This window comes from Corapipo altera, unplaced genomic scaffold (genome assembly GCF_003945725.1).
Source record: "Corapipo altera isolate COAL_440 unplaced genomic scaffold, ASM394572v1 44, whole genome shotgun sequence".
NCBI classification, from domain to species: domain Eukaryota; kingdom Metazoa; phylum Chordata; class Aves; order Passeriformes; family Pipridae; genus Corapipo; species Corapipo altera.
The window spans coordinates 6,089,698-6,106,950 of record NW_020884880.1 but is presented as its reverse complement, the minus strand read 5'-3'; the positions used below and the strand labels follow the sequence as shown (position 1 = coordinate 6,106,950).

The 17,253-nt window shown below is 35.4% G+C and overlaps 1 protein-coding gene across 8 annotated transcripts in view; it reads left to right on the top strand.

Moving 5' to 3' along the window:
* Positions 1-17,253, top strand: part of THSD7A (thrombospondin type 1 domain containing 7A) — a 282,013-nt gene that overhangs the window by 3,284 nt on the left and 261,476 nt on the right. For 4 of the 8 annotated variants that reach the window (XM_027639110.1, XM_027639112.1, XM_027639102.1 and 1 more), the window contains exon 2: positions 3,483-3,533. The exons of 2 other annotated variants lie outside the window; for them this stretch is intronic. The gene's annotated coding sequence lies outside the window, so the exon portion shown is untranslated. Of the gene's footprint in view, positions 1-3,482; positions 3,534-9,542; positions 9,622-17,253 lie in introns of those variants that run through there. 2 more of the 8 variants (XM_027639107.1, XM_027639104.1) reach the window with 2 other exon arrangements.

Genomic DNA, 17,253 nt, shown 5'->3' with positions numbered 1-17,253 from the left:
ACTGAGTATTTGAGTATATATTTGAGTATCCACTTTAACTTTCATATGGTAGACTGGTGCTGTGTGGATGTATAGCAACTTTCATGATATTTATATATGAAAACCAAGGCTCTCTTTCCACAGTTGTCCTTTTCTCCTCTGTTGTATATTTGGCAAAGATGTTCAAGTTCCTGAATGGTATTTGAATGATGTTGCAATTAATTGATTAGTCCTCATATTCACATGAATATATAATCTGTATAAGATTTTACTGTGATAGAAACTTGGGTGAAAAATAAAGGAAATATTCACCTGGATGGGCAATATAACAGTAATAGGACAATGAAAATCTAACCTTATGATGCCCAAGTAGAGAGGATTCTGAAAGATCTAACAAAAATAATAGCGTAAACTCACAGTAACTTACGATGAGATGAAATGTTCTAATTGCTTATCTTTAAGAAGAAATAATTGAAATTGGGTCAGGTGCTGAAAAGAGCTAACAGGATGGTCTGGTCATACAGAGATAAGGGAGATCGTGATTTGTTTGACCAAGTGAAATGAAAGCTGTGTAGGATATGGACTCCATCTGCAAACCCAGGAGGGGATCAACAGAAGGGAAGCAGAGGCTTTGGATAAAGGACATTGCTGTCATGAGAACAACTGAGTATTTCCTGTGATTTGGACCACATGGGTTCTGAAACACTCAGTAGTAGCAGAGAGTGGTGGGGAAGTACAGCACAAGTTTTGAGATGGAGTTTGTCTGTTTTCCAGAAGGGATCATATGTGCTCAGGGAATGGTTGTATTTAGCTTCTGTCAAAGCCCTGAATGTCATGCCATGCAACATGCCAATCCGACTGCCTTTCAGTCTGTTTAAAATGCAGCTTCAGAAACTCTTTGTTCCTTTTTGGTGCTTGCCAACTTTTAACTCCTCTCAAGTGAACTTCTCTTCTACGTCAGGTTTAAGCTACTTGTCTGCTACTTAGCAGGCTAATGCCACATTGTGTGAAGCCTGTCTCTCTATTCTTGGTTCTTTTGTCTTTCCTTCAGGAGCCCTCTGGGCTGCCTGAAGTGGGACATAAATCTGTCCTGCTCTCTTATTCCTCAGTCTGTTCTTAGGACTGGGTCCCCCTTTGTGTGGCCTGACACTCTTATCAGTTCATTCTGAAAACACATAATATTCAAAATGATTTCTAATCAGAGTCCTTTAATAAAGAAATATGAAAAAATGGGAAATGTAGGCATTTTTAGACATTCTTCTTTCATCCTAATGTGCAAAGGGCAACAAAGAAAATGTATGCAGTAGTTTGTGGAGCTGAAACTCTGACAATAATAACAGAAAATTTTAAAAGAAAAGGAGACAAATTTAGAAGAGCTTTAGTCTGAGGAATCTTGTTCTTTTTTTCCTCTCTCTCTATTCGTGTTGTGAGGATCACTTTGCTTTTGTGTGGCATGCCAGCATCTTCAGTGGAACTACTCGCATTTCAGGTAATAGCACAGGCTTCTATTGAGCTCTCCATTGTTCCTTAGAGATGTCTTTTGGATTAATCCATTAGCAACCATAGTAGAGTATTTGCTATACTCTTCCTGCTTCAATTCAGGATGACAAAATTTGGAAAAAGCTGCTCTATCTCTTGATGGATACCTAGGTAACCCATGTACTTAGGGACTACTTGTTTGTTTGTGTAGAAAGGAATTTACTTCTGACAATCTTGTTTAGTAAAAAGGTACTTTACAGGGGTAATTTTAAATCTCATAGGTTCCAAATGGAGAAAGGTAGGTGATACTAGCCTCTTTTTCTTCCCTGGCCCAAGAAGATCAGTGGTGGTAGTAGTAGTATGGAAGTGGAAATCCAAAAGTCATCAGACTTGAGTTTGAAGTGTGGGCATGTTCACCCCGGCCAGAGTGAAGAAAACTGTGAGAGCCATGTTTAAACCATCTTAGCAAACTTGAATGATTCTTTTTTGAAATATCTCATTATGCTTATGAAATTATTTGCCTCCTCTCTGGCTTTTTATGTCCTCACTCAATTACTGTCCATTCTTTTGGTTTTATTGTTAATTTTTTTAGCAACTTCTCCGGTTTGGTTACTACTTACTTTATTCTGCTTACTCTTGTGTCTTTTAGTATCTGCATCCCCAGAGCTAAGGCAGTGGAAAGTTTAAAGTTGAATTTTTAAGCAAATGCTGCTGCTGGGTGAAAATTCTAAGTGTATAAGGTCTATTAGCATTGTAATGAAGTGTCCATGGGGAACTTACAAATATTTGATTTTTATTAAGACTTCTGGACAGAAATTTCATGGAGAGTTTAGTATTACTTCAGTTTAAAATCTCAGGTTATAAAATTATTTAATTTAGGATAAATTACCTGAGGGAGAGCTTGATGCTTAGTTTTGTTTGTTTGTTTGAGGAAAGAGAATAAAAGTGATGAGGAGCCTACCCCAGATTAGTCACTAACAATTTTGTCATTATGTTATCATCTGCCTTAATGCATGTGTAGTTTTTATAATCCTAATTTGAAATTAGCCAATATAATAAAAAAACTAATCAGAAATCTGTAGTTTAAAAAAATGAGCTTTATATAAATAGACTTCTGGGTGCTGTGATTCTTCTTTTAAAAATGTGCTGCTCAAAGTACTTTAATTGAAAAGGCTTCTCCAGCTTTGCTTTTGGGGGACTTAAAGCATAAATGCAGTATCTTAGACTCCCCTCAGTCTTCAAGAGTTCAGGTTTGTTATTGAAGGGAAGATGTATTTTTCCATTGACTTCAATATGTGTAAGATTGGATTCCAACGGCCCAGTAACTATATAATATGGTGGTGTTCCTCCAATTAGATACAATTAGTTACATATAAAAAGATTAATCTTAAAATAATGTAACAGATCAAGACATTTTGTGAAATGCACTACAGTGACAATGTGATTATATGAATTATCAGTTGCATGTAAATCTTACTAAGGATGATAGATAGAAACAATTGTAACAATACACCTTTTGTGGTCTCTGAAATTAATGTAATAAATGTTTTGGAAATTGACTAATATACATATAATGACCTTTTTGTTTAGGTCAATGTGAAGTCCAATATATCTTGGAGATTAGTATTGATCAGAGTAAAGCCAAAATCCATCTTCGATTTTGAGGGTCATTACACTTGGAAATAGATGCAATACTGCAAATGTTGGATTGTGGAGGGCTTTTACAGTAATTGTGGAAAAATAATCTTTTGCTTAGTTTCAGTGTCTGAAAAAATGGACAACTTGCTAAAAGAGTAGTTATTTAAATAAGTAATAAATGAAACTCCTTACATCTTTCCTTAGTTTGACAGATGATATCCAACAGTCTTGAAATTGGTGTTAAAGTTCCCTATTGCTTCAGCGGTAGGATTTTGCCCTCACTGTTTGGAAGTCATAAGCTGGTGTTGAGGAAAAGGTTAACCTATGTTTTTTTAGAGGTTTTTTTTTTTTTTTAAATGGTAAATTGTTTTCTGTCCTTTCCTTAGATGTTTTGGTCAAGTTCAATCTGCACAGTTGGAGACATACAAGTGGAAGAGGTAAATTGCAATACAATGTACCCTTCAAATATTGCATAGCAAGCATAATCAATTTCCCTGAAGGTCAACTAGTGCTGCTAGCTAAATAAGAAATCTTTGAACAGAACTTTTTATTTTTGTCTTTAATATATTTTGTTTGCGTGTTTTGTCTGCTATAAAGAGTCTGACCTGGGTATCTCATTTAAAAATAACCTGATGGAAATTTTTAAGATCTTGGCTGAGAGTTTTCAAGTAAGTCTTTGTGAAAATCTGACTTGACTGAAATGTTTATCCTGTATTAAGTGAAATTGCACAAACAGTGTTTATCCAAGATTGCTTTGGAATCTTGTCTTACTTTCCCCCCATGTTTTCAGAACCTAAAAAAAAAAAAAAAAAGAAGATTGTTTTGTTTATTTTCTGCACAGAAGTCACCTTAGGATATAACTTTTTCTGCAGATAGTACTGGATGATGTTCTCCACAATTAATTCATACAATTTCATTAAAATCTCTGATTTATACTTTGGCCTGTCACCTATCCTTATGTATTGAAATCTGAAAAACTATAGTTAAGTTGATAGATTATGTGTTTATATTTATGAATGGATATATATTTCTAATCCTAATGATGTGCTTGAATGCAAATGGAAGTCTATAGGTACATGTGCATGTTTATCAGATTGATGGACCATGTATCATTGTCCTTGAAAATGAAAACCTTATATAAATGCCAGCTATTGATATTGGATGTGATCCTCAAAGCTGCTCCATTTAAAGGTATTTAACTATTAATAATGAGCTGCATTCTAGATACAACATTAGTTCATATTCTGAGAGATTAAAGTGCCAAGATTATAGATAGCAATTTTCAGTCTATGAAAGTTCTTTTACCTGAGCAACTCTTATCAGTTAACTTTTCTTGAATTTCTCATAGTAGTTATCCTCAGAGAAAATCTGCAGTGTATATATTAAGAAATTCACCTTATTTATACCTGAAATAACACTTTGAAATGTATTAACAGGAAGTTCTAGAGAGGACTAATATATGCCACCTTTTGCTGCACAGACAGTTGGTTTGGATTTAAGGCAGACTCAGCCAGAAAAAAAAAAATTAACCAAAAAATCCTGATAACTGTTTTTCAGAATAAAATTGTTTAAAAATCAAAATGAAACTATTTTTAAAGATGTCTCAGAAAATGTGACTTTTAGTGTGGAAATATTTTTCTTCTCACTGAAATGTTTGGATGAAATTTGTAAGAAAATTATTTTCCAATTGACATTTCCACATGGGGTAGTATTTAGGTCAGTTTTACTAACTAGAAGTTTGTCCATAACTGTATCCTAATGCATCTCATTCCTCTGTTCCAAGTTCTAGTGAAAGAAGATCCTAGAACTGAGTTAAAGAATTTTCATTATTTATCTTCCCAAAAGAAGGAAGCAGTATAGCAATAATAATATAATATTAACTTTATATGTATTGATTTTTGGTGTTTCTTTTTATCTTCAATAGAACTAGTGGACCATGATCAGCAAAAGCAATGATTTTTCTGTTGTGCTCAAGCTTTAACACTTGTTTAATCTAGGAATTATTAAATAAAACACAGAACTAAATGCATGTGAGTTCTTAGCATCAATCTTTTCAGAGTATGGAATTCAAATGCTAATATATTTCATATGTGAGACCTTTAATGCAGAAAAAATATATTATGAAAATTGATGGCAGCCACCTGACTAATTTATTATTTTAGTTTTGAAAGGCCCACTCAAAATGGGTCAGGCTTGCACTATTCAAGCTGACTTTGAAAAAGCTTGGAGACAGTAGAAACCTGACCTATATTTTTAAACTAGGACTTCAGAAACTGGGCTGAAGGAAAAATCGTACTTTATAAACTTTTTCTATGCATAGAAATGTTGATGTTGGGACACTGATTTAATCCTGTTCTAACAATTCATATATTAAATGTACTCCTGAGTTAGGGACTGTTTTATAATTTTATTATAATTTTATCTGTGGAAGAGCAGAGGAGGCTCAAGTTGCGTTTAGCCAGGCATGTGTCTATAAAGAAGGTATTGTACATTGGAAAAGTGGTTCCTGATGATTTTTAGTGTTTTGTTGCTTTTTCAGTAAAGGAATTGAGTACTTTTGAAGCAAAAGTTTATTTTACTTTTTTAAAGATCAAGATCATTATAGCACTGATACTGTGCTGCAAAGTGCTATTGCTTGAATTTGTTTCACAAGTCTTCAGTAGTGTTTTGCTTGAACTTTGCCTCCAACTATGTTAATGTTCTACAATTTCTCAGAAAAGAGATCACAATCCAGACCTTTTGCCTCTTACACTTCCAACTCATTCATCACAGGAGACTCAAATTGTCTGACTTAGAGTATTTTACATAATTTTACATAAATTTCAGTCTATTCTTAATTAAAAAAAAAGTGAATAGTATTACTAAAAACATGACATTGGGATGCCTCTTAGTGGTGTGGCTTGGTGTGTTGATTTTTTAACTACTACTTTTCCAAAGTGGAAGGATGGCCACCGCAATACAAAAAAAGTTTGTGAAAGAAGAGGTAATTACCCTTAGTTACAACAGTTTTTTCCTCTTGCTGATCTAGATTGTTCTCTACTCTCTAAATTTCTCCATGCTTTCACAATCCTTCACTAAGTTCCAACAGCTCTTATTTTGGTAAGCTGTCTGCATAAAAGGATGGCCTATCCTCTGTTTTTTTATATATGAGAACCTGTAGTGATCAAAAAGGAGATTGATACTCAGGATTTTTGGCACTGACTGACATTAGTATTTTGTTGTAATTCGGTGTTTTGTGTGCTGATTTAGTCAGGCTTTACGATTTTCCTATGACCATGTACAAGGTCCACTTGAAAAAGGAGGAAAGTGGGTGTGCAAATAATCCAGTACACAGAAAATTAAGGCGTGATCTGATCAACTGATACCAAAGACAATGCAAAGCCTTTCTTTAGGGGCCCTCTTGGACAACTTTTATATACCCTTTAGACCATTTGCAGTATGTTAAATTGCAGTGCTTTTTAGGCAATTCTCTTTCAAGTAACTTTGATTTTTAGTTTGTAACAAATGTGCTTTTGAGTTAGAAAAATCTTGTGCATTTGAGATACAGTTTTGCCTGCCCCACAAAAGTTTTCAGGAACACTTGAGATTATCACTTTTTTCTTCTGATTTTGGAAAGAAGCCTGTCAAGACATGAAGAGAGCATTTTAACTCTCATGACAGCAGCAGATTTGCTGGTCTAGCTGCTTAGTTGAGTTACAGCTTCATTTGAAGCAAACTTATTTGGGAAAAGAGCAAGTCTTTTACACAGTTCTGCTACAATCAACTTTCTACTGTGAATTTGTTGTATTAAGAGTAGAAGTTTTACTCATGGGTAGCAGTGGCATTACATACCTGCAATCTGAGTGCTGCAAGATCTTTGTGTATGCTTGAGGCATAACTTGTCATAAAAGTGCTATTGATAAAACAAAAGCACTTTTCTATTACTTTTTGTCCTACTTGCCAAATAAAAAGTACAGACAATGAAGGCTAACAACACGTACTGTAATCTTGTAAAAGTAAAATCAAGCTATTCAAACTGAAGTAATTAGAATATTTTTGTTGCTTAACTTCTGTGTTTCTCTTTTTTTAAAATTTTTTTTTCTGTATAATCTTGTGGTTAGCCCAACAAGCAGTTTCCTAATGTAATGTCATTACATGGAGTCAACCACAGCTTAAGCCTGGCAGACAATTGCCATTCAGTGCATGTGGTGTGGGAAGAGTGGCTTTGGATAAAAACACTTTGTGAGGAATTTTAAAAATTAATTTTTTCATTTTGTTTGCTTGTTTCTCATAAAAAAAGGAGACTTTTTTTTGGAAATATAAATGAGAAAATATGTTAATGAGTAGAAAATTCCTTCACATACTCTAGAAAAAGAGTTACAGTGCAGTAGAACTGGGCTTCTGATTTCAGGCTTTATCAGTCTAAGGATGATGTTTGGAACAAATTCTGCCTCAGGTCACAGCTAAAACATTTATTTAACTAGTCTCATTATAAAGCTTTATGGAGTTCCAAAAGAAATTAATAATTTAAGAGGACATCTGTTAGTAAATAATTTAAATAACCATTTTTAAGGTGATAGTCATTAGTTGTGTGTGTGATACTTCTGAAGAACAGTTCTCCAACAGAAAATCATGTGTGACAAGATTACAGGAAGAGAATAAGTTGACAGTCTTCAATATGTGAAACACATTCTTTTGCTGTTGTTAGTTCTTTTAACTATATGTATAAACTTAAATGAGTATTTAATGTATAAGCTTAAATGAGTAATATTCAGTATTTAAGATGCGGCTTGGACACTGAAGGATGCAAAGACTAGAAGTGACTAGACTGCAGTTTAAGGTATACAAACATGCAGTGTGACCAGTTCCTAATAAGTAATCATTTGGGTAATGATTTAAGGTAATTTTGTTGTATCTTCTTTAAAATTAGAAAACTTTCCCCCTTAGAGTCACTTAGAAAATATAAAAAAAAGAAACTCAGCTGTGAACTTTCTGTAGTGCTGATGCTTCTGTAAGAGTTTGTGTGATGACATTTTGAGACTGTAGGGTTTCTTTGGTGTATACAGTCCTTTTGCATTTTCTTGTGGCATGACTTAGACTTAATTCTAGTTACAAGTTTCTCAAATCTACTGTAGAAACCTGTATTGCCCGTAATGATTTTATTTTTCTGCTTTCTATTTCTTACTCACCAGAAATGCCATTCTGGGTCAATGGAAACAAAACCTTGAGTAGGGCCATCTTAGGCTTAGCCAAGTCCTCAATTTATGTGCAAATACAGTCAATTGCCTTGGGGAATTCAGGTTACTGTATGCATTAAAATATGTAAAAAATATAGCACCAGTCATAACATAGGGGGACTTTTTTTTTAACTTTGAAAAGTTCAAAAACTGTTTTTGTTACCTATAAATAGCTTACTGGACTCACTTTTTTCTCTCTTGTTCTTGATACATTATAAAAAAATTCCTTCAGGTCTTCAAGGTACCTTGAAAAAATTTTTTTTTTGTCAATATAAGGGAGATTTTTATATGTTTGATGGTTAGATTATTTACAATAAATATATATCTAAGAATATTAACTTCAAAGTATATACAATACTAAAGTTACTTAATTGTAAAATCTAAATATTTTTGAACTTAGAAATGTTGGGGAATAGAAAGGATCCAGAGTACAGTTGGAAATTTTCTACACTAGCAAATAATTGATTCCTAAAAAAGTGTGTAATAAATGGAGGTAGCATAAAGTGATCTTTTACTTGGAAGAGCAGCTTCTACTGGTTGGCAGTTTGTTGTGTTCCATGTCTAAATCTCCATGTGCACATCGTGTTTAATGATTTATACTTTACTACCCTCTATAATCCTCATTTTTTAGCATTTGACTTTCTGAGTATGTTGTGACAATGAATTCCACAAAACTGTTAAGCATCTGTAAAATAACTGTTCCTTGCACTTGAAATTGTCAATAATTTTATTAAATAACCTCAAGTTCATGAGCCTCAATTTCTCTTTAATACCCTTAGATTTTATGGACCTCTACTGCAGTCACTCTGTGTGCGTCTCTATTTCATGATGAAAAATACTTTTTTTTAAGTAAGTCACAGTATAATCTTTGGATCCATGTTGTTATGCCCCATGTTTTTTCTAGTTCTTCTGCATCTCTGTAATGATGTAAAGCGAACAGCAACCAGAATTTGAGCTACCAGGGAGCTGTGTGTTTTTATAAAGTCACATTATGATGATTCTCGTTTTGCTATCTAAACCTTTTCCAATTAAAACTCCTCCTACTCAGTCCCATTGCCAAAACTGATAGATTTTTCTCAGCTGCTGGACGTCAAGGTGGCATTTTCAGATAGTTGTCCTTGATGATTCTAAATGTCATCCTTCTAAGCTGCTATAGAGCAGCTATATGTGATTGGGGTTGTGTGTGCGTGTGTATTTTTTAACACATTACTTTACATTTATGGGCAGTGGATTTCACCTATAATTTAACTTTCTACACTTGCAGTTTTGAGAGCCTTCTGCAACTTTGATCATTCTGAATTATTAGCAGGTATGTTTTTCCTTCTTTATCACTTTTTTAACAGTTACCTTTTCTTCTTCACTTACATGTGGAAGTGTATATATAAACACATCTATCTAGAGATAGATTATATGTATTATATTTTGGATATCGTATATCCATATTATACATTTATATGATATATTGTAATGAATTAATACATTTCCTTTATAGATGTATTTGGTTTTAGCATCAACATAAAAGCACAGACACGTTTAATCTTAGCCTTGCTGGTAACTTTCATATATCCTGCTTAATCATTATACTGCCAGTTTTGTAAAATTGCAGAAAATTTCCAATCTAATTTTGTAGCCATTCTTCCTCCTGTTAAAATTGTGTCAGTGTTGTATGAGAGCTCATTCTGGGACCACCAAATCTGAGACTTGTACTGAGGTGCTTAAAAGTAGCAGCTGGCATCACAACAAATTTTTAATAGTCCCATATCCACCCAAACAAAATCCACAGTGTGGATTCACCCGGAGAGAGGAATTTTTTGAGGGACCCTGGAATATATTAATTTTTATGAAGTTTAAATTTGTAAAGCTCTAGCTCTGTAATTTTAACTTATGCTTCAGTGGAGTTAAGCAGTTGTGATTTTTGAAGAGTTCACTGTAATTTTGCAAGTTTTTGGAAGTAGCTCTCTGTTAGAGAAGCTCCACAACTGGAAAATATAATTAAAGCCCAGTCTGCACACATCAGCAAAATTTTTGCCCTCTCCATTCACCTGTCTCTCATTGTTCTCTCTACAATTGTTATTGTATCTTGAGAAGATTTAGTTGAAGAAATACCAGGTGCATTCATACCTTCTTAAAAGTAGTTCCCCGTGGTACAGGAACTGCATATGGACAAGCAATATCTGTGTGTGTGCATTCATCACAGGTGCCAACACTGCCATCAAAATGTATTCATAAGCATGGGGGTTTGGTGAAGGCATAGGAATGTTTTGTGGGATTTGTGAATCCTCACCTGGGGGTAGAGACAAGTTTTTCTGTCCTATGTCCCCTGCTCTTACATAGCAAAGCAGCAGGGACTTGCTGGCAACTGAATACTGTCCGTGGGCTTGTGGTAAAGGGGAAGGTTAGACCCAGGTCAAAATTGTTCATGTGCTGTGAAGTGTTGAAGTATTTTGTTTGAGAGAGCAGTACTAATACTGCTTTATGTCATACCTACAGCCTGTCAGATATTCAGAGGGCTGTGTTGATGTTCCATATTGTTACTTCTTGGTAGTTGTGTCTTCAGATGTCCTTCCATGGTATGAATTGATAAGCACATTTAAAATATGGCTCTTAGTCTGTGGTGGATGAGGACATTCTTGTTGTTTTCCTCACAGCTGAGTGCAACAAAGTGCCTCTGTTGAGTAAATTTCAGTTACCTCCTGTGTGGTATTGATTATAAGTACATTGGGTACATCTGCATTTCATTTTAAAAAGAATGAAAAAGCATTGCTTAATCTTGTTGAATAATTGCACTTTGATTTCATTCTGGCAAAAGTTGCTTCTTTCTAGAAGAACCAAATGTCTGCATGTGTCCTGAAATGGTCCCGTTTACTGGATCTGAGTGATGGCAAGACTTAGTCTGAAGATTTTTGATAACAGTAGAAATACGTGTAGGGAATTATCTTGATTTAATCTCACCTGTCAGCTCTAAAGAGTTGTGCTTCTTGATTTGCTGTCTGTTAATAGGCTTTTCTCTGGGCAGCACAAGATGAAAAACTCCCCTTTGTAGGCAAAGTCAAAAGCCTGAGAGGGCTGAGGCTAGTGCGATTTCTTATCAATGGCCTTAGAAGGAGCCAGGATAAGCCAGAAAGGTTGCCTATCTTCTTCAATTATGCCATTTTCTCCATAGCTCCTCATCTGAATGCAATGTTTGTTGGTGTTAGAAAGAATCAAAATAATTAAGATGGAGAAATGAAAGAGTCGTTGAGTATTTATCATATGAAAGATAATTAAAAACTAACCCCATGATTAACAATTTAGTATTTATTAAATTATATTATACTGGGTCTGTAAGAAGAGGAAGGATCTAGCATTTTAATTTCCAACATAAAAAAAAAAAGGAATAGTTTAATGGATGGGCATTTTTCTGCAAGTGGTTGTTGTTTTCCTGCATTATATATCATTCCCACTGAAACAGACTTGCTTTTCTGTATATTCCTGATTGTTTTAGCCTTATAAAAATTGACACATTACTTGAAGATATGATGTGTCACATCCTTGTGGTCCTTTCTGGGTAAGATTAACATCTGCCTTCACTTTAAGCCAACCAGAAGTTGTAGACAAAGTGCCGAACACTGTTAAACTCTAGATGAGACCTGAACTACTTTCCTTCAGTAAATTGTTCTTGCTACAGGTTTCCCTCTGGCTTTAATGCAAAATAGGATGAAAAACTGCTGAAATTTAATCATTTGCTAGCATTTGATCAGCTCATATGATCAGCTGACTTCAAGTTAAGTGTTCTGTGTGTGACAAGTTTGCCGAATTTGTCCTTGCTTGGTATCTTGCAGGGGCCAATGTTGCAGTACTGATCCCTCTTCAGTCCCTTGCTGTGAAAAATGTTTCACTTTCTTGGTTGATCTAGATCATAACCTCTTGATTTTGGCATTTTTGTTGTCCTGTTGCTTGTGGCACTACTACAAGTTTCTGGGGCAGCATGTTATCCATGAGCCTTGTGTTGGAAAGCCCTGACCTGCTCTGGTGTCACTCGCCTGTGGGCAGACCTGTGACAGGGACCCTCACTGTGGCTTCAGGAGGACAAACAGTGGCCAGAGCTGCAGTTCTGTTAAAGCTCAGGGCCACCTGAGCAGTGAAGAAACATCTCTGACAGCTTTTGCACCAGCTGTCATTCACAGGCACTTGAGGAAACCCACGAGAGAGATCTACATGTTGGTCACCCAAAGGTGAAAAGCAGTGGTGCATGTTCTGGCCTTGCTGTCCTCCCTGCAGCTGCCTGAGGTGGGGAGCCAGGACCCTTCAGGGCTGCCTGTGCCTCTCTGGCTGGCAGAGATCTTACTGCCATTTAATGGGCATCCTGTATCTCCCTGAGGTCATGGCTGGCTCCTTCATCGCCTTGATGCCTGCAATCCACAGCACGTCTCTCTGCAGTACCACACTGCTTGTGACTTGTCATGTTGGTCTGCTGGCATTGACCCTGTCCCTCTGGGGGTCCTATTAGCAATGCTGTCCTCAGGATTGTTTTTCAAGACATGGTTATCAGTTTAATTTGCTTAAAATTTGCCATAAGGAGAAATAGGCCATGAGGACTCCCTTACTGGAAGGAACTTCCACCAGGCAAAATCTGTCACAGAGCATTAGCTGCTCACTGTCACACTGTGCTGCTAAAAAAAAAGAGCAAGTGAAACTAAAATAGTTTATCTCTCTCTCAAAATTTCACTCCATTATTCTGTATATTACATGTGCTATTAGGAAGATAGGATCCTTCAGGAACCATCCTGTTCTGTTTGATGCTTTAAATCCTGAAATCTCAGGTCTCTGATACTTTTGTCTCTGCTGTAGATAGTTTTGATGTTGCATAAAATTGTGAATTTCAATGGAGAGTAAGAAGAAAATGAGCTCTTAGCATTTGGTGAGCCTTTCCTCAGAGTTGGTGGATTTAGTACACCAGGGTGAACTCATTGAGCCCTTGAAGTTGTCTTTAATGATACAATCAGTCTTAATAGTTGTTGGTGGTTATGCAAATTTAGAGACTAAAAAAATGCACTTTTGTAAGATCTAGATCCACTGTATCTAATACTTTTGGCTAAATTTGACATGAGATAAAGTTTGCCTACTTGGACTTTCTAGAGGCACTTTTTTTCTTTGTGTTTTCAAAATATGTGAAGTGCTGACAAGAGCTAAGCAGTCCTCAGTTTTCCCCTGGAATCTCTTAAGTCAGTTGGTCTTAAATCAGTTCTGGTGGAAGAAGACTACTTCATAACAAAGAGATTATGTATTAGTTCTGAAGGGTAGATATGTAGCTTTGGACTTGTCTCTTCTTGAGGAATTTTTCTCTAGTGTTTAATACTCAATGCAAATTTAATAAATAAAATCCATTTTGTTTGAACAGATATCACAATAAAAGAATAATAAAGAAGCATTTATTGGTGTGTGACAGGAAGAATATCAGGAGAGAGTGGACCTGTAAGGCTTGGAATTTTTCATTGATTTTTCTTTTCAAATCCATGATAAAAATGATGTTATGCCTCTTGGGCAGACCACGTTAAGGTGTCACCTGATCAAACCCTATCACTCTTTACAATAAAGCACCTCATCATTGGCAAATATTATAAATTGTTATTAATGATTACTTTGTGTTTACTTCTGGATTCTGTAAGGTTGAGCATAGCAAAAGGTCCAGACTAAAAAGGTCTGTTGCTCCCTCTTAAAACCAAAGAAAACTGCAGCAGCACCAAAAAACCCCTGTTCAGCAGTACTGTTTAGCAATTCCATGTCTGGAATTCCAAGTTCTGTTTTATATTTGTTAACATATTTTTAATTAAAACCCCTCATATATTATTAAGATAATCAGTCTTAAAAAAATTTCAGTTATTGGCATTTGAGATATTGCATTTTTGTATATAATTGCATGTATTGTTGATGTTTCTATGACATTTGCAGAATCAGCGTCACACTGAATGTAAATCTGTGGGTTATCCTTTTTTTGGTTGGCTGATTTTGTTTTAAAAGAACTATTTGCTTTCTCTTTTTGCATTATGTTACTTTGTAACTGTTTGGACCCTTTTTAAGGCAATATTCAAAGCTGGGGAGCTCTGTCAGCATTTTGAATACTTTGGGATGCATGCTTTCTGCTTCTGAAGGCTTTAGAGTATTTTATCAAGTAGTTGTTATATAATAACCTATTTTTTAATAAATAGAACATAGTTGTCACTGATACATCATTCGACTTCCTTATGATACAGGAGAAATACGTTTTGAACACTTCTGCCTTCTGTCTCCTAAAGAAGATCAAAAGATAAAAGTTTTTAACTGTGAACTCATTGCTTGGTAACTTAGGCGTGCCTTTCATTTAACTGCGAGAGCATCAGTGGAGCGTGTAAATTTGTGCAAGGTAATGATTTCATGACCAGACTAGCCAGGAGAATTTCAGCTATAGCCTTAACAAGTCCTTTTATTTTTTATTTTTTTTTTATTTGGTTGTTTTGGTTTGGGGTTTTTTGTGTCTAATGAAGCTTGACCTAATAGATCTCTATGTTTGTTTAAGTGTAAATTGAGCTGATTTAATTTATCTTTTTCTCAAATCTTAACTGTGTTGGTAAACCGGGTTCTGCTAGAAACTGGCATATGGAGAGAGTAATGTTGAAGTGTTTTAGGATCTGCTCTGTGAATTCCCTTTGAGCTGATTAGAGCAGTCAGCTCTTGGCCCTGAAATCAACATGACTGCAGAAGGGATTTGGGTTACTAAGAAATGTCACAACAATACAAGTGTTTCATTTAAAAAGATAGATTGGCTTATCTTAGTTAAGAGGGGAATTTCTTTAAAACACACTTTTATTTTAAGAGGTGCAATGTATATTCCAATCAAGGTTCTGTGGATATTTTCATTATAGTATCCACACATTTGGGAATATTTGAGATTATTGGAAATGTTTAGATTATTTTACTACTTTCTTTTTATGTCTCTTTTTATTTAATGCTTATAAGTAAGCATTACAATATTTTTAACTTCTTGATTAAGAAGAATTAACTTTCTTAATTAAAATATATGTTCCATGATTTCAAGTACTTTTTCATGAACTTCTAAGCAAATGGTTTTATTACTGATGTTTCACTACTCTACTAGATATTCCTAATCTCTGTCTGTATTTTCAGGTAGGATGGTAGTATCTTTTTACTCAGAAGACTGAACGTGGATACTACAACTTTTGTATAATATCAATTCTATCAACTAATTGATACAATTAGTGCAAACCCAGTCTAATTTTAGAGAAACCATATATTTTATTGTTTTCTTTCCTGAGCAGAATCACAGTAAGGAAAAAAAAAGCTGGGAAATAAATCCAATAACTTAGTGAGAAACAACAAGCGCCACAGGATTAGCTCAGTTGGTTAGAACATGGGTCTAACCTTAACACCAAGATTTGTGGGTTTGATCTCCCTATAGACCATTCGTTGAAGAGTTGGACTTGATCTTTGTGGGTCCCTTCCAACTCAGATTATTTTGTGATATCTCATCCAGAGTAAATCTTTTGAAATCTCTTGTTTGGGCCAAGTAATATTGACATCTTTGAAAATTTTAATATAAGAAGTTGAAAATAAATACTTAGGCATCACATCATTTGTAGAGATATTGTCCTTACTTGTGGGACTTTAGGTTGGTGTGAAAAGGTTTATTCCTGTAAGTAAAGCAGATTTGAGTTGGTCATATTGGTCTTTATCAGGTTTTAACTTACAAGGAAGCCAAAATGCAGTATATTCTTTTGTCTCTGATCTCATCAGATGATGCTTTCATCTTCTGGAATAAAACCACCTGTCAGCCACTTGTCTCCTGATTTTTGGCATACTTTTGTGACTTATCTGTTATAAAGTGTACTCTGCTTATATTTCTCAGTTGGTAAGGGAGCTTTTTGGACATGGGTAGCTTAACCACCTAGCCTAAGTTCTTCAACTCCTCATTTTCCTATGCTGCCAGGATCTCAGTGAGCCTCGTTTCTCATCTCTGTGTTGGTGTCCTAGGGTCAAGATGCCAGCTGTCACACATGGAGTGCTCCCTGATGGCTGGTGCACCTCTAGGAGCACCCAGAAGACAAGCAGCTGCCAAAGATTCGAGCATGCCACTCTGGTAGCTTTTACCATATGGATAATATTGGTATCTCTGGATTGATATGAGACCACTGTGTAACCATTAATGTTCATCACTTTCTCCAGCACAATTAGAGGAAAATTTACATTTTACATTTACAATTTACATTTTATAAAGCAATCATATATACTGCAGTAAAATTGGACAATCTGCTGCTTCTTCCCTGGAGAGTTGGGAGAATAAGCAAAAAGTCATAAATGTTTCTTGGATGGTTCATTACAAAATTATTTGTGATAGTAAGTAGTAAAGAAGTAAGAAGCTTAGTAAATAAGGGAAACTGATTTGACAAAATAAAAACAAAGTGCCAGTAGAATTTGGTTTAGGAGTATCCAACACTGTTCAGGTTCAAGATTTTTGGGAAGGTATTGTGACCAGATGTGTCTGGACTGTTTGACACTGATGTGTGGACAACCTTCTGGCTGCCTACTGGAAAATCTTTGTATATGTAGTAGCTAACTTATAATTAACATCCACTCAGCAATAAATATATTGTTGCCTTGCATTCCTGCTGTGACTAATTTCTGTAGATGTTTGTGTCAAGAATGCTACTAGGTGACTAGCTGGAGAGAAAATGAGTTTTCTCACAAAATCATGAGTACAGAGTGGGCTGTTCATGAAGCAGTACTTATCAAAATATTTCACCCCAAATTTACCAAGTCTGAGATGTGACACTGTCTATCTTATGATAAACTCTTTCAGAGCAGAGGGAGCAGACTTGTGAGGGGCTATCAAGAGGAGATGTTGGGATGGTGATTGCAGGCTAGGGTGTGTGGTCCTCACTATCCGTGTGGTGCCACTGATGGGAGC